The sequence below is a fragment of the Falco peregrinus genome, chromosome 5 (assembly GCF_023634155.1).
Source record: "Falco peregrinus isolate bFalPer1 chromosome 5, bFalPer1.pri, whole genome shotgun sequence".
Taxonomy (NCBI): Eukaryota; Metazoa; Chordata; class Aves; order Falconiformes; family Falconidae; genus Falco; species Falco peregrinus.
The window spans coordinates 37,652,984-37,671,103 of record NC_073725.1 but is presented as its reverse complement, the minus strand read 5'-3'; the positions used below and the strand labels follow the sequence as shown (position 1 = coordinate 37,671,103).

The following is an 18,120-nucleotide window of genomic DNA, read 5'->3' as shown; positions in this document are numbered from 1 at the left end:
CCCTCACCTGCTCTCCCATAGAATCGTAGAATCATTTAGGTTGGAAAAGTCTTTAAGATCTTCGTTTCCTACTGTGGCACCTAACTGATGTGCCACTCTGCAGCTGCCTGCATACAGACAGGGGTCCAGGATGTGATTGCATTGCGGCAGTTAGGGAGTAGGTTCACAGGACAAGGAACGAGTAATATAATACAACTGATTGCTCCCAGCATTACCAGCAGTAAGGTATCAATGCAGATACAAAGTGTCTACTAATGACACCTTACTACTGACATTTCATCACTCAGACACCACCAAGCCAAGGCACAAGAATTCTCTTCTGACCAGATTGTACATTTTTCTTTTCTCTGTACAGACCATTCCCAGCTACATGGGAATATGTTCTGTGGATGGGCACTTACATGATTTGGCCATCACAGAGTCTTGCCACTTTTACCAGTCCAAGATGTAAGAGAGACTTACATGCACAGACCTTGACCTCCCTAACACTCCCCTCCCCTCCCTAGCCTTCATTGTAGCCCATTACTCTCAGCACACAGCTTTCCAGCAGAAAAAACTCTTCTTCAAAGATGACCTTGGTCTCATCTTCTCAATCAGCATCTCAGATTTTGGGCTGCCTTCTGAAGATGTCCAATGTGCTCCAGAAAACAGAGGCCAGCAAGTATTGCACATTAAAATGTGCTAAGGCACTTTGGCACTACAGAGTAGTATTGAAATAGTATGATCCCTCATGGATATATTTCCCACTGTCAGCTACTGTCCCCACACCTTCTTAATAGTTAACTCTGTCAAGCTGGTCTGCAGAAGGAAAGCCACCACTTGAGTGAGCCCCTGCCATACTTGATGATCATAGTCCCAGAGGTAAGACAAGTTGCCACTGCCTGGAGCCATGAATTTCAGGCAGCTATCTCCTTTTCTTGGCTGGAGACACAGACATAGCATCCTTCCTCCTTCCATCACAGTCTCACCATCACCTGGGCTGTGCTAGAGGTACACCTAACCTTGACATCACAGTGGCAACATCTTTGACAGTCACCACCTCTCCTTTCACTGCTCAGAGAATGATTGTGCTGTCATATATTCACAGAGCACTACCCCTGGAGCTGCTGCGGCCTCAGCCTCTGCGGCTCCTGCCAGACCCTCCCTCCTCAAAAGCCTTAGGGGTGAGTTCCTCCACCACAATGCCAGGAGGCAAGGGAAGTGCAGCAATCTCTTTCAGACCCTCCTGACTCCTTAGCATTATTGCTCTTGGACCCTCACTTGTATCTTGCAGAGCTGCTTGTTCTGACCCTGTCCAAACCTAAAGTTCATCCCAGGCCTTAACTCTCCCTAATCCCTATTTACTCTAATTGGCTTTGTACCCATCTAGTGTACAATCGGTCTCCGCTAAACTCTAGGCTGAGCGGAGTGCGGTGGGAGCTTTTATTATGTGTTAAGATTCACTCTTGCCCTTGGCACCTCATTCTAGAGAGAGTTCTGTCATGCCTGGAGAGAGCAGGCACACATACCTTGAGAATGGCACTGAGCATGAAATGCCTACATCACAGGGGATGGATTAGTGGAGATGTGTCAGTTGTATATACGTGAGAGTGACACAGGCAACCCTCAAAGCAAAAATGTCAGAACTGAGCTGCCTTCCAAGCACAGACATCTCAATGCAGGAGATGATTGTGTTAGAAAAATGTGGGGAAGTAATCAAGATGAATCATTGTCATGTACCACAACATCTAAAATGGCACTAGATGTCTGCCTACTTTCAGTCCCAAGTCATAATCTCAGTGTCCTGTGGGTTGAGGGATCCCAAATCACCTTACCTTCTTTATGCCACAGACATGCAGCTCTCTGTTCAGGCATGAAGTGAGGACAGATAGCCCTGTTCAAGTCATGCTAAGCAGTCCTGTTCATTTTGGATATATGCAGGCAGCCTCCTAATTCTGGACTAAAATGCATAAATGATTTGGTTTTCCAAAAGTCTAGGTATGAGGGCCACTTGTCTGCTGAATTTTAATTTGCATTGTCTTGGTGGAACAGTCTGTGCTGCCATAGCTTTTCCTTTAGGCTTCCTTACTAAGATGGTTGCTGTGTCTGAAAGCTCGTCGCATTCGGTAGCAATTTTCCACACTCCTCCACCATTTATTTTTAGATTTCAATAAGAAAAAACATACCCTTCTACAACTCTAGCCACTGATAGCTATTTGGGATCAGAAGCAATGCCAAAATAATCACGCTCATACACTGCGACACTGAATTCCCTTAACCAAGCAGCAAACCAAAGCAGAGGAACAAGCCCCACCTCAGAACTGTTTTATCAGCTATCCCCTTTTAAGAAGATTAATCTGTTATATTTCTCTGCTGCTGCTTTCATCTTCCTTTTGTGAGTCTCATCCAGACCTCCAGGCAAGCACAGCTGCTTATCCTCATCTGGAGACTTTGAGTCAGGAAAAACGAGGGAGAGAGTATAAATTACAGGCCTATTTGTCAACAAGCAGTGGGTACGTATGAGAAAAGCATGGATAAAGAATGGAAGCCATGGCCAGGGCTGGGTGTCTCAGGCCCCAGCTAAGTGGTTTTCTAAGACTACAGCATAAACTCAGAGCTAGGACACTGCTAGGAAACTTTTGCTGTGCACTGACACATCAATAGCCATTTCTGAAGAGATATATATACTACTATAATTAGTACCTATAATTGTCTCTGTAGATGGGACATTAAGGCCACAATTTCCTATTAATTTACATTAATTAGTCCATCCAATTCATGGTTAAGGCATAATGGAGAGGCCAGCAAAGATGACTGTCATAGGCAGAACTAAGTATGAAAAATAAGGGACATTTCAAAGAGACATTTTAGAGAAATATTTTCTTTTAGGATCTCTCCATAATGCATTTCTACTTCCAATCTTATGAATAATTTGCCATAAGGTTCAATTTGTTGTCAAGAATAGCACTTAGCTGGCTTCATACATTTTAATACATCTTCACAACATACTAAATTCATGGATCACCTTGCACATACTGCTGATTTTAACTTTGAGTGGTAAAGCTAAGCTTCAAGTTAATATTTGGGAGGTCTCAGGATTCCTATAAAGAAATGTAGCATCCTTTGGTGTTTGTAAAAATGCAAACTGTTGTTTTAAACCAGACATGGAGGATTGGATTTCAAACCAAAGGTGGTGTGGGGAAATGAGACACTGTTTTGTAAAAAGCACCCCATAACTGTAAAGATCTCTGAATGCTGCCAGTAATTCTGTAAACTCAGTGATTTCTTTTGCTCCCTTCAACAAAGTTCTTGAGTCATCAGGAAGTTGAAACAGAGCTGAATAGAGACACCTATTTATATTGGTCTTTAAGAGAGAATTTCAGTCTGTGTTCCCCAAGCCACTCATCCAGTCCTGCCCCAAGCCTGTTTCTCTTCCAGGCCCTACTGCACAAGCTGTGGAGCTCTCCTTTTGCAGCTTCCTCGGTAATTGCGAACAGGAGCACTAAATGATTCCATGATTCTGTGTGCACAGCAGCAAAGCACAGTAAAACCCTTCAAGCCTGAAGTCCTCTGCAGGCTGCTGAGTCCACACAACCATTGCCAGGAAGCCTGGGGAAGTGTCTCGCAGAACTTTCCAGTTCCTTCCCAAGTTAGCTGCTTTACTGCTGTGTTTCCAAGCTCTTCCCAGTACACAGAACATTTTTAGATAAAAGGAACCAGTTGCATTATGTAGCAAGCACCTGCTCTTTATAAAGGCAGTAACAACATTTCCAGAGGCTTTCTTTCTTGCATGCCATTTTCATACCTCAGTTACAAGTACAAAACCAGCAGCCTGGGTAATGACGTGTTTTAATGGGCAGAGTCTCAAATGTGAAGTCATGTTCATGATTCCTATTTCAGATGTACTGTTGAGTATTAGGACAACACAAAAAAGACAGCTTCTCGGAGAACGATGGTTATCTTTTATGGAAGGACTAGGATTTCTTAAGATGAATTCTACCTCAAGAACCAGGTTGTATCCACAGTCATCCTGCTTCGTGTTGCTCTGCTGAAGTTTGATCAATTTGTAGAAATGTAGCTCTAGCTTCCAGCTAATTGCTGGTTTAGTTGGTGCTTATTATTATCACTTAACATTTATACTACAGCTCACCAATTTTTTTGAATCACAGTTGACACATTAATCTACTAACTACTGTATAGGTAGATTAGACTGAAGAATTTATAGGCTCATATAAATAGCAAATATAGAGTGTACATCAGTCACAATGTACAGTTAACATTGTGAATGCAGTTAGCTTTTTTATTTTCTGAAAGTAGGATGGAAAGGAGGGCACGCTGCTCTTCTTCTTTCTCTTGACCTGGACTAGGGTTCCTGTATAGGGTAATAGGCCATACACTATCCTCCCTTCAACTTTGTATCTCCACAAGCCAAAAAAGCTGGGAAAGCTTTCCAGGTGAAGTGAACTTGTCAGAGGAGACAGCTCACAGGGCTACAGAATGCTAGTTGTGTGAGCAGCAGGGATGGGGCTGAGACTTTCTGGGGGCGGGGGGGAAACAAACCCCACCACTAGATCCAAATGGTTGTGTCAAATGCTGTTCTGTTTGGACATGGACACATTTTCCTGTTTTGAAAGTACCCATGTTTTCTTACCATCCCTTATTTTTCTTTGTTGCCTGAATAGCAGCAAAAATAAAATAGACTGCTGCAGCCTTGCTACTCCTTCCCTGGACACTCCAGGCATTGTGTGGGCCGCTGTAATCAGGCTGATTTGAAAATCCTGAAACTACTATCTTGTATATTCTAAGTCCCCGAGTTACCTACTCATGATCCCACAGAACTTTGTCAAAACTATTATTTCCTGGCCTTCTAAATAATCCCTTTGGTGCCAATATTGTAGGAAAGAGAGAAAAAAAACCCAAGAACAGAAGCTTAGGAAAGAGCCCGTCACTAAAATAATTGTTTCTAAGAGCACACTGTTGCAATATCTTTGAAGAGTAATCCAAATCCAGAACATGGAACTCACTCATCTGCCACAGAGCTCCCTTTACCTTCTACTTGTATAATGCAACTCTTATTTTTGCCCTTTCTTTCTGAGAAATTGCCCTCTTTAAGGTATGTGCTTTTCTGGCTTTGTACACGTGTTTGTGCAAAGATCTTTGAACTGGCAATCTACAAATAGCAAATCAATTGTCAGAGAAAATATTAGTGACTGTATACCAGATACATTTAAACGCTTCATTTATATTCTTGCACCTATTGTGGATATTCAGGCTTGCAGAAATTTCAACTCAGTTTTCTGCCTGGCAGACTAGCTGTTTTTAGCAAACAATAAGAAAGGATCTCCAATACTTTCTGCTTAACTTTTTCATAACCAAGTAACCACCCATGTATTTTTGCCAAGACTAACTAGTTCATTTGGGAAGAAAAGATATCTAAAGCCATGTGAAATAATGCCCTATAGTGACTTTATTGCCATAATAATAAGCCTGCCTTCAGAAGTCATATTCCACACTTTTTCTAAAGTTTACTTTCATTTTTCATTCTGCCTTTTGATCCTTTATTTAAATCATTGCCTTTGAACAGCTGGAAGGCATTTAGTGATATCCTCTGTCGTTTGCAGAGAGGTGAAGCCTCTCATGCAAAGTGTCTAAAAAGTGCTGCCATTTCCATTAAGCCTTAGAAATGTCTGCTTTGAAATTCATTTTTAATCTTCAAGTGGCACCAACTTTCAAGAGGATTTGCTTATTTGTTAGTGCCCTTTGTGAAGCAGGAGTTGCTAGTGCCTAAGGCAGGGAAATGAAATGTACTACTAATTATTTGTCTCCTGTTGCATCATAAATGGTTATTGGTTTGTCAGAGCAACTTATGCCAATCTTCATTAATAACTTACATGTGAACAACGCTATATAAAGTAACTTCAAAAAGAAATTAGAAACCTCTAAATTTTACATGTGTCTGTGAGACTGAAGAGGGGAGACAAGCAAACACTGAATTATTGTGATTTTATCAATAGGGGTTTTTTCCACACAATCCATGGGCTGTGTTGAGCCCCAGACTTCCCCATCATCTTTGATTTCTGTTTAGAGGGCTGTATGTGTGTCCGTGCACAACTGGCCTCTGCAGGAGAGAAGGCAGCTTGTCACGTGTGTGTCATCACAGAATCACAGAACGGTTGGCGTTGGAAGGGACCTCTGGACATCATCTAGCCCAACCCCCTGCTAACGCAGGTGCACCCAGAGCAGGTTGCACAGGTTCGCATCCAGCTGGGTTCTGAGTGTCTCCAGAGAAGGAGACTCCACAGCCTCTCCGGGCAGCCTCTCCCAGTGCTCTGACACCCTCAAAGTAAAGAAGTTTTTCTTCATATTCAGATGGAACTTCTTGTGTTTAAGTTTGTGCCCCTTGCCCCTTGTCCTGTCACTGGGCACTACTGAACAGAGCCCAGCCCCAGCCTCTTGACACCCACCCTTAAGATATTTGTAGACACTGATAAGATCCCCTCTCAGTCTTCTCCAGGCTAAGCAGGCCCAGCTCTCTCAGGCTTCCCTCATAAGGGAGATGCTGCAGTTCCTTCATCATCTTTGTAGCCCTTCACTGGACCCTCTCCAGTAGTTCCCTGTCTCTCTTGAACTGGGGAGCCCAGCACTCCAGATGCAGCCTCACTGGGGCAGAGTAGAGGGGGAGGATAAAGCCCCTCAACCTGCCGGCCACGCTCCTCCTAATGCACCCCAGGATCCCACTGGCCTTCCTGGCCACCAGGGCTCACTGCTGGCTCATGGGCACCTTGCTGTCCACCAGAACTGCCAGGTCCTTCTCCACAGAGCTGCTTTCCAGCAGGCCACCCCCCAGCCTTTACTGGTGCATGGGGTTATTCCTTCCCAGGTGAAGGACCTTACACTTGCCTTTGTTCATTAGGTTCCTCACCGTCCAACTCTCCAGCCTGTCCAGATCTTGCTGAACAGCAGCGCAGCCTTCTGGTGTATCAGCCACTCCTCCCTGTTTTGTATCATCTGCAAACTTGCTGAGGGTACACTCAGTCCCTTCATCAGGTCATTGATGAATAAGTTGAACAGGACTGGACCCAGTACTGACTCTGAGGGAGCACCGGGAGCTACAGGCCTCCAGCTAGACCCTGCACTGATGATCACAACCCTCTGAGCTCTGCCATTCAGCCAGTTCTCAATCCACCTCACTGTCCACTCATCTAACCCACACTGCCTGCACTTGCCTATGAGCATGCTATGGGGGACAGTGTCAAAAGCCTTGCTGAGGTCCAAGTAGACAACATCCACCACGTTAAACCATGACACCCTCACAACAGCACCAGTCACAAAGCCAGAAGTTGATTTGCATTATAGATCTATTTCTGGCTGCACCCTTCTTTCTTACTGGTAAAATGGAAGAAAAAATAACTTGGGCACCAACATTTTTCATTTGTACCCCCAGGGCTTTATAGTCTTCCTTAATTCTGCCCAAGTGCTGGCTTGTGGTGTCGTTTGTGCCCATGTGAAAGAGCAGTGGTGGAGAGCGGTCTGTGCTACTGACAAGTTGTGGCACCCTCTTGGCAGTATCTTGGACCTTGGCTCCCAGAAGGCAGCAACCCTGCCGTGACTCCCTATCAGGCCGGCGGATGGGTGCCTCAGTGCCTCTTAATGGAGAATCACCCACTACAAGCACTTGATGTTTCTTTTTGCAGTAACCATGGTGTGCTGCTAGTGTAGTTTCTCCTTGCAGACCTTGCAACAAGACACCTTGTGGGTGTTTATAGCTGTTAAAGCTTCATATCTCTTTCTGGTTGTGATGCAGGAGGCTGGGGACTGAAGCAAAGTCCTGTTTTTGTGGGTCACTAGGGTCTGAGATGCCTCATTCTCTGTGGTGTCTGCTACAGGAGCATGCTTATGAAACCACCACCTATCTCTCCCTCTCAGCCCCTCTAATACTGCAGAGCCTTTTAACTGTTCCCTGCAGCTCGGCTACCTGACAGAACAGATCTGTGTGCACCTGAGGCAGGTACTTGCCTTTTCTCCAAGAGAGGGATCTGGGCACTCATTGTAATGTACTGTACATTGTAATGTACATTGTAATGTAAGTCTCCTTCCTTACCAGTTCCATCTGGGTGGAAGCATAAGACATCACAAAGGCTTTCCTCGTGGAAACACTGGCTTTAACTCTGATGCAAGTGCCCACCATCCTGGCATAGACCTAGGGCACTTCCCTGAGCTGTGGGTCTACAAGCAGGGTGCAGGGTCCTCCCTGTGCGTCCTCCTGCGCCAACTGCCCTGCCATGACCTGGTCGCAGCGCTCCCCAGGGCTGCTCACATCTCACAGGGTTTCTCCTGGCATTGCCCAAGCTGTGCCAGCCTCGCTCACAAGAGCTACCATCTCCTGGAGGGGGTCTTCGCTCTTCCTCGGGGTTTTGTGGCTCCAGGAACACCCCGGTATGCCTCGATCGAGCGCCCAGCCACCATTGCTGCCACTGCGTGCCTCGCCAACCCAGCTGCTGACCAGTTTGCCCTCTGCTGATCTAATAAAACAATCTGAGGCTACAACAGCTATCTTCTATATTCACAGAGTGAAGAAATTCAAAGTTTTGAAAACAATCTTCACTTTGCCCTACTGCACATTCACCTGGTAATTAAGACACACATAATCAGATAATGCCTACTGGCAGAATATAACAAATCAGATAATATTATGGATTTGTGTTTAATAGGAAAATGTAAAATTAGTACACATCCTGGAGTATACTAAAATGATTGGATGTTTTAAATGAATTACTGTTAAAAAGACATTATTGATCATAATGACATTTCTTGTGAAAATGAATATAATCATATCTTCTTGGACTATAAAGGTGTTATCCCTGTCTTATAAAATCAGTGATAACACAATTTGCATTGCTAGAACAAGAAATCCACAAAAATTGTGAGAGCTTTTATTGTGGAAGATTAGGGAAGACAATGGTGAGAATGAGGTCAAAGAGAACAGAGCATCACTTGTAGGGAAATCAGCTATTCCTTCAGAGAACTCCTTAACTGGGCTAGTTGTGAATTTTTCTTGTGTGCCCTAAGCTTGTCAGTCCTAGGATCATTTATTAGGAATATAGAATAAGTCTAGCTTCTCTCACAGTTTCCTTACAATAGTTGATTCTGAGGAGAAACTGTGCATTTTATACTACCCTGGCTACTGGAGTGCTTTCCAAACTCTTCTGTATAGGATTCTTCATTATTCAGTAATAATTTTTACCAGATATGTCATTGTCTTTCATGAGTGTTTTTTTTTACATTTTTTCCTTGATGTTTCCATTTTTGTGCTTCATTTTTAGACTTTAAAAAGAGCAGATTGCCTCTGGCAAATGTGATTCTAACAAATATCAAAATTTTGACCCATTGAACTAAGGTTTATTGTGGTTTTTTTTAAAAAAACCTCCTATGGGAGTTATTGGCTGAACATAGAATACCATTACTTTGTAACAAAAAATGTAGGAACTAAACAAGCGTTGAAGAGTTACTATGACATATATCAGTGTGCTTGATATCATCATACAATGTGATGGCATGATATAGTCTATGATACCATGTTGCATGTATATGATACCACAGCATCATGGTTATATGTATATGATAGAATGTTAATGATAGGAGAACCTCATCAGGCACCATGGACAACCAGCCTGATCTGTCTATTCAGGAACACTAAATGACCCCAAGGCCGTCTTAGGTCAGGAACAATTTAAAGGAATCCACTGAGTTTTCAGGGAATTTGTAAATGATGCACAATCCAAAGAAACCTAAACAAACCCTGTGGGATTTATGCTAAAGATGAGACTCAGGCCAACACTTCCAAAAGCAAAGAGCAGTTTCTGAAGCTCAGTTTTGAGTGTCTGATTTTGAAAGGGCCTTACTTTAATAAAGATTGCGAACTGAGTGCCCTAAACTCAAAACATTCCAAATTGTGCATTTATAACCACAGGCTCGTTTTCCACATGGTCCAGCCTGCACAAGCAGAAGACGTTGCTCTTTAAGGAATCCTACAGGAGAGCAAGATATGAATCTTTTCTGCTTCAGCTCCAATTAAATTGAGAAACAGTTAGTTCATCACTGTGTCCTCACCTGCAATGGATGCCCTTGTTCCCCTTCGGGGTTCTTTGTCTCCTATCCAGGTGCAATCCAGCTGGGTCTGCCAAGAACTGGAGGTGATGTGAATCCTTGGTGACTTTTCAGTGGTCCGGGTATACCTTACTCTTCCCAGGGCAGGCTCTGGACCTGGAATGACAGCGGCTGGAGTTGGCACTTCCCACCAAAACAAACCAAACATGGCTCCAGGGACAGGCTTCATAAGGGTATGTTTCCTGCAGCCTTGGACCAGAGGGCTGGAGAACAGAGTCGTATGTCCAGGACATCACATTTTTAAAAAACAAACCATGGTACCAAAGGGCACATGTTTTCCTGCTGTGTGGGGCAACACACCTGTGTGCAATAAGAGGGCGAGGGAAGCTGGGTTATCCGCAGGAGCATGGACTACCTCCAGCAGCATTGCTTGGCTGCTGTCCCCAAGGAGATGGACATGTTGGTGTGGGGAGAGGAGCAGCCGTGCTGCTAGGAGGAGTCTGGCTCTCCTCTCTGGTGCCTGTTCCCACAGGAGTGGTGTGAGGCAACAGGGACAAAACCAAACCTCTGCCTTGGGGCAGCCTTGCCCTCTACTAACTGTGAGAGCTGGGAATCATTTACCTGCTCTGGAACTCTCCTTGTTCATCCCCAAAAGGACAGGGCCTCAAGGGACCAGGCGGCTCAGGGGACCAGGCTGCTCAGGGGCTGATGGCCAGGCCATGGCCATGGCATGGAGGTGATGGTGAGCCTGCAGCGATGGTGGCAGTGAGGCTGGCATAGGGTGATATCTAGGCAGCTCTGAGGGTGACGGATAAGCCTTTGTGGGGCTGATGGCTGCTGCCATGGGGATGGTGGCAGGGATGCCGTGGGGGTGGGTGACAGCCAGGCTGCTGTGGGGCCGATGGTGAAGCCGTTGTTGGGCTGATAGCCAGGCTGCGGTGTGGCTGCTGGCTGGGCTGCCGCAGCCGTTAGCCTGTGCCCGTGTTGGGGGGGACACCCAGGGGTGACAACGAGGGGTCCTCGGAGAACCCGGGGGAGCCCACTTCAGACCGGCGTTGCTTCGGGGGGCAGGCGCAGGGGTCCAGGCCCTCCTCCCCCCCAGGAGGCCCCGCCACCGCCCCCGCCCCACGGGGCGCTGCCGGGCTGCCGGGCGGCGGCGGTGGGTGTCGCCGCCGGGGGCGCGGGCGGAGGAGGAGGAGGAGGAGGCGGGCGGAGGAAGGCGGCAGCAGCGGCAGCGCTCGGGAGGAGCCTGTCCAGCGTGAGACAGCACATTCAGCCGGCGGCGGCTGTCCTGCTGCAGCGGCGGGCGGCACGGCACGGCACGGCACGGCACGGCACGGCACGGCACGGCACGGCACGGTGCAGCGCCGCCGGTAGCAGCCGTTCGGGCAGCGGGGCGTCCCTCTGCTCCCCCGGCCGCGGGGGCTCGGTGAGAGCTGCGCAGCGCCGGGAGCCTCTCCGCATCTCCTGGGCGCCGGCGGAGGTAAAGCACCCGCGGGGGGGCTGCGGGGCCGGGCCGGGGCCGTGCCGCGCCGCGGCGGAGGGGGCGAGCGGGGGGTCCCCCTGGGGGGTGCCGGCGTTGGCGGCGGAGGAGCCGGGCGGGGGACACGCTTCTCGGGATGCGCATCGGCCGCGGAGCCTCGGCGCGGCCGCCGGAGGCGCTCCCCGGCAGCCAGACCGGGCTGGGCTGTAGCGAGCATCCCGCGGCTGCCGCGCAGGAGCCGGCCGGCCCTCTCCGGGGAGCGGGGCTTTTCCACCCCGGCAGCTCGGCTCCGGGGAGGGAGCGGGCAGGGAGGGCTGCGGTGAGCCCCGCTGGCCTCAGCGGCACCTGCTGCAGTCCCTGGGGCTCCTCCGGCCCCGGCCCCTTGGCCGCCCCGTCCCGCCGCGCCGCGAGGGGCTGCCGCAGGCTCCCGGTGCCTCGGCGCCGAGCGGCTTAAAGCAAAGGAGGGGGCTGAGGGAAAAAGTTTCCTGTCTTTATTTCTTTGCACGGCGTGAGCAACAGTGGATTTGCCGAGTCCACGGCGACGGCAGACAAGAGAATTAGATCCGTTCCCGTTCCTAAGATTATTCCCTAAAGCAGTGCGAGAGGGAGTGAATCGGTGAGAGGCCTTTTTCGCTGGTAGTTCATTGAAATACATTTTCAGAAGGATGTTACTACGGTTACATTGCTCCATCCCCCGGGGTCAGCAGAGAGCCTAAGACCCCTAGGTATTTCGTAGACAAAGCCCCTGTTTCACTGGCCGGAACGATGTGCGGTTTTCTGGTAATATTGGCATGGACAGAAAGTACAAATTTCAACTATAAATATAAAATAAGGATCCTCAGCAGACCAAGCAATCTAACCTGCGATTGTGTGTGTGTGTGTGTGTGAGATAGAAATACCTGACATGAAGTTGGCATGTGATTTTGGCACTTGCACCTGGTAATTTATCCAGACATACAGGGTTTTGTCAGCTCTTCACTTTTGGATAGGGACATTAAATTACCCTGAAATGGCTCTAAATACCATGAAGCACAGTGCTGCAAAACCTGTTTCAGGATGGAAATCCAAATGCCGGGACCATCTACCTCCTTACTGGATGCCAGAGACACCAAGGAATTTCATTTGTTACTACCAATGTGCTTTGTTGAAGTTCTTACCAAGTTAAAGGGAAGAAGTTATGTTTTCTTTGCTGATTCATTTAGGTTCCTCTTTATACTTTCTTTCCATTTGAGAGGACATCTCTAGTAACAGTCTCCACATTTAGTGAAGGTGGATAAAATTCCTTCTATAATTTCTGTGAAGCATTTCTCAGCAAAAATGGGTTTCCTCAACACAAGCCTTGGGGCTGCACCCAGGTCTTTGCCTCACAGAGTGCTCACTCTGATAACCATCATCTGCCTCACTTGTTTTCCCCAAACCATCCATTTATAGCCCATGAAAATACAAAATGTGTTGCCCTTTCTGCACCTTGCCTGTGCATAGACTTTTCCGAGGATTGGGACTTTCTATCTTCTTCCTTGGTATGTGAAGAGACAGATTTCTGAGAGCCAGGTATGTGGCAGTCCAAGAGATTATTTAGAGCTGGATTAGCTGGATTTCTCCTAGCTCTAAACACCTCTGCTCTAAACACCTCAAATTAGCGTACCTTAAAAATGAATTGACTTCAGTGCTGCCTAATCCACTCTTCAAGAGAGGAATCTTTGGAGGAGCAGCAATAAACCACATGCTATTCAAGCAGTGATTATTGAAAATAAAAAGAAAAAATAGTGAGGCAAACACTCTTTCGTACACCGCAGATCTTAAATTAAGAAGCTGACCTTCCAGCTCTTTCTGTAGTAGGAAGGGCAGTGAGCTGCCCTCCTTTGTGATGCCTTTCAGTGGCTATTTTTTTCATTATTGAAATGCATTTGTTTGTTTTCCAGCTTCAGGTTCCTGGTTCCTGTTATGTCTCTCACAGATAAAAGCCTTGCTTTGGGAGCTGTCTTCAGTGTAGGTACTCTTAAATGATGTGGCAAGAACTTACCTGCTGTGTTCTAAAATAAATTAGCAGATTGAGTCTATTGGTCTCCTTTTCTTTTGTAAGACAGGTTTCAAAAATCATTCCTTGCTGCCGTCAGTTTTCCAATCTGCAGGAAGAGAGAGAGGGTAGGTAGAGCTGGACGCAATGGGTTGCGGTAGAGGTCTCACCATTGCAGGATACTGGACAATGTGGTGAAATGGGCTGGGAAGGAAAAAGATAAGGGAGTGAAACAGAAAAACATAAGGGTATAGAAAGGCATTGCTGTTTTTCAAAGCTTCACCAACTCCTGCTAATGATTCAGGTGATCATGTGGTATCTTTCAGCTCCTCAAACTTAATGTCCTCTCACAGAGGTTTAAAATATGTTCATAGGCTCTCTCTAAGACCACTCAGGCTTATTAACTAGTGCTATGCCTCAAGTTGATCAACAACAGTAGTAATTAGGAATCTTTCAGAGTCACTGATGCCTAGTGCCAAAACAAGCAGCTACTTGGAGGCAGTGGTGCAATGTTAACAGAAAGATCTTCCCTATCCTGCCCATAGGCTTTAATTTTCAGGGAGCTACCACTGAAATCCTCACTGAGGTGCATGGGGAAATTGATATCTGCGGAGGTATGGTCTCAGGTTTTCAGCAACCATAGCCAGACATCATGACCTCAGTGCAATACTTATCTGATATTTTCATATTTTTATTTCAAAAACCTTAAATGAAACACATCATAATGACTGTAGACGTCGTCTGTGTGTAAAAGGAACATTTTTCTGGCAGGAATACTAATGGAGTATATTGGCAAAGTGCTCTAGTACAGATGCATCAGTGTTAGTAAAACTGTTCTTTTGCCAGTGTAGCTTATTTCAGTTCATCTGAGCAACACAAGTTACACAGGTGAATACACATTTACATGTCCATAAGGGGGCTTGCTTTCCCCATGAGGGTTTGTATGGTGTGCTTAGCTGACCTATATAAGCAGGCAGAAATGGTAGTGCAGGTATAATACTGCTTAAAGAACAGAAAATGTGAAAAATCTGAGAAAAAAAGTGTATAAAAAGCTGAGACCCTGGCTCAGTCTAAATCTCAGATAGACACAATATGCCCCTTTAGTACTTGGTAATTATCCATCTAAAACCATGCTAGCTCTTTTTAAGTCAGACATGACATTGGGAGCTGTTGTTCACTTGGCCATCTGCAAGCACTCAAAATAAGGCAGTATGCAGTATACATGAGCTAGCTCTCCCAATACTGTTCATTTTAGGTGGCACCATCTTGCCAACTTTTCTGGGAAATGGCTACTTCCAGGCAGATGGCAGGAGCTGCAGGAAGCTGTGAAGCAGAGTGATGTGGGAGCCACTAGATCTCATAGATACAAGACACATCTGATGATCTGTGAGAGCTATGACGTCCTGACTCCTCCTGAGCTTAAAACTGTACTCCCTCTTTTCTTTTTACTGTACTACTTCAGCACTTTTTGTTTTCCCTTTTGAGGCAAAAGCATTCTAGTGAGTGTCTGGGAGTGCACTGCAGCAGCAGAAGGCATGGGGCAGGAATGACAGTTCTGGAAGTGTTTTGTGGGCAGCACACTGTAACTCCGTGCTGAAGTTTTAAGGGCAGACAACTCTGTCCTGTTACAGCTGATAGTAATAGAAGTTTCTCTGTGAAGTCACTGGTGGTGAATCTAGCCACCAGAGTGATGGCAGAAGTCATTGTCTGATAGCCATGAGACACCCCCAAACTCTTTTGAAGACAATGAGAGTCTTTGCATTGACTTACCCTTTGGATGAGGTCCTGTGCAGCTGCTGCTTTGACCTGGGTGCACATACCTGTGTTAGCCAATGAATAATCGCTGCTCAGATGACTCTTGTGACTCTTGGCTGTTAATCTTAGACTAAAAGTACATGTTACCCTATTTTCATGTTTAACACTGCTTCCATGCATGTGGATCTGACCTGGAGAAACAGGTTACATCAATCTGAGGAGGAAACCTCCCAGGAGCCCTTCTGGACCAGTGGAGTTCGACCCTGTGTATTCCACAGGTGCTGCTGACTGTCCCTGCTTGTCCCTACAATAATTAGTGAGCAATTTGGCAGAGGAAGAGGGCTCATTTATTGCCACTCAGTGGAAGGCAATTATAGAGGGAATCTTTTAAGGACATAGCTTTTTTGTTTCCAATGGTATCTTCTCTTCCCATTTCTTTTCCTTCTTGCTGTTGTTCTCTGAGGCTTATCCTTTTCTCTCTTCCTCAGTACTAGTCTTAATGCCATGTTCTCTCCTCACCGGTCTTCCCTTCTCTTTTGTCTTCTGTCCCTGGGATAGAACTGGTTTTAGTTGCTTGTTCTTTTCTCCCTCTGTCTGCGGTGTGGTACAAGTAATTCCAAATTCTGCTTCTTGGTTATTCATTTTTTGCTTCAGTCAAGCAGAAAGATGCGGTATATTTTGTGTTGAAACAATGGGGAGTTATAATAAGGTGAAGATACAAGACTTCTTAGTATGATCAAATATAAGTATAATGGAGGATGTATTGTTTACGTATTTCTATCAATGTCTCTAAGCCTTTTCTAATGCTTGATTCTAGTATTTTCAGGCTGAATTTGACAGGAAAAGCTATCCCTCAAAGTATGCTATGTTAGTATTGAAAGTTAATCACTGGAGGTCCTAGACCACATTCAGGGAAAATATGGATCTCTCTTGCTTTAAACTGTTTAGCCCTTCCATTCGGTATTCATTAACACAGATCTTAGCTCTTAAAGTGCATAGACAGGGGTATTAAATCCATACTATTCAAGGCATGCCCTTGTTTCTTGTTTTGCACATTAGACCACCGCTGTTAGGATCAGAGTGGTTACCAGGTCACTTGGTAATTGGGGCAAAGGCATTTCAAATGATTGCTATTGTGTATTTTCAGAAATTAAAATATTTAGCAAAACAGGGTCACAGAAAAAAAAAAGCCACCCAGACTGCTGTCTATACTATTCCTTGTATTGAATCTGTCGTGGTTTAAGGACTGTTCCACTGACTGAGCATTTAAAAGAATTTCTTCTTTGATTCTCACAGCACAAACAAAGTTGAGGGACTGTCTATACTCATGTGACTTTCTTCATAAAACATGTTTGTCTTCTCTGTAAGTAATATAAAAGAATCACAATTTTCCTTAATCACACTATTCAGAGTTGTATGACTTTTTTTTTTCCCATCGGTTTGTTTCTAGTTACATTTTGAGCAGTTGCTGAACCAGAATGTGGTTTGTGTCATAATCCTGAAGGTTTTCAGATCTCAGTTTTCCCCTAAATGAGTTCTTTTCTTTGCCCTTTTTTAGCTTTGACTGCTGCTAGAGCTTTGTTACACACTCATAGCAGTTTGTTACAGACTATCAACTTCTGCCAGTCTTCATTGCCTAGGAACCCAAATTACTTCTGAAAAAAACAGAGAAAAGATAGTTTGTGTTACATATATGTATGTGTGTAAGTTGTGTGGTGCATTAAACAATGAATGGCTTAAAAATCTGTAACCTTTTTGAAGGAAACAAGAAATTTGACCTAAATCATACCCCCTAGTGTGCAGTTAGCTATTCATGTACATAATCTGCTGCACTTGGCAAAGCGTGTGAATGTTGTATTCCTGCCTTTCACTATCTCCATAGTAGTAATAATAATACAAAAAAATTGTGCTGATGGGATAGGAGGGTATTGTACTGGGAACAAAAAAAAAAAAACAGTGATGCCATTCTCTGTTTGTACTGCAAGAGCCCGTGGGAAAACTGTCCCATTATTTCCCACAATATTTTCTTTTTCACAGAAAGTTGAATAGAAGGAAAACACAGGAAAGCCTAGTTTCTCAGCCTTTATGAGTCTCTTCAAATATATTAAAAACACGCTGTGAAAATTCAGTATTATTTTTATCTGGTTATAAATTATAGAGCTTTCGTCTTTTTCTTATATGTTCAAAGCATAGAACTCAAAAGATGACAGTAAATTATATTCTCTGGAAGGGGCTAAGGTGAAAAAAAAGATGTTACAATCTTACTGCTAATGTTCTCCACACCTTTTACAGCCCTTCCTTTATGCAGATAGCACTTATTGGGTTTTACTGTTTACTTATCAATGAATCAGAGGACAGGGAAGTAAAAAACTAGATAGCCCCATTGACATACAGACATATGCGTCTTTTCATATTGATATTGAAGTCTTTAAATTAAGATCATGCCTCCTCAGTGTTGATTCAGTAAACTTTTAATTAAGTTCTTAAAGTTTAATTACAAACTCTTCCCAAGAAAGTTTCTGATCTCACTAAACTAAGTAATTAGGCATAAGTATAATGAAAGTCAGTGGCCTCCAATTTTTTGTGTTACTTTTCTTGATATATGGATATAATATATAAAGCAATAAGACTGCTATGCTTTCTCATAACACATAATGTCCGTTTTTGCTAAAGGGCTACCTGTATTACCCCCTTAAACCTGCATTCTTCTCTGTTCTCTCTTGTGATATTGCAATGATTTGTAGACTTTTTAAGCTATGTTCCCCTCTTCATCCTCAAG

General features: G+C 45.1%; 1 protein-coding gene across 6 annotated transcripts in view; it reads left to right on the top strand.

Moving 5' to 3' along the window:
- The first annotated feature begins 11,314 nt into the window (after window positions 1-11,314).
- The window catches only part of DYNC1I1 (dynein cytoplasmic 1 intermediate chain 1), a 193,937-nt gene continuing 187,131 nt past the window's right edge, over window positions 11,315-18,120 (top strand). For 3 of the 6 annotated variants that reach the window (XM_055806311.1, XM_055806310.1, XM_055806307.1), the window contains exon 1: window positions 11,317-11,569. The gene's annotated coding sequence lies outside the window, so the exon portion shown is untranslated. Of the gene's footprint in view, window positions 11,570-18,120 lie in introns of all 6 variants that reach the window. The other 3 variants (XM_055806309.1, XM_055806308.1, XM_055806306.1) reach the window with 2 other exon arrangements.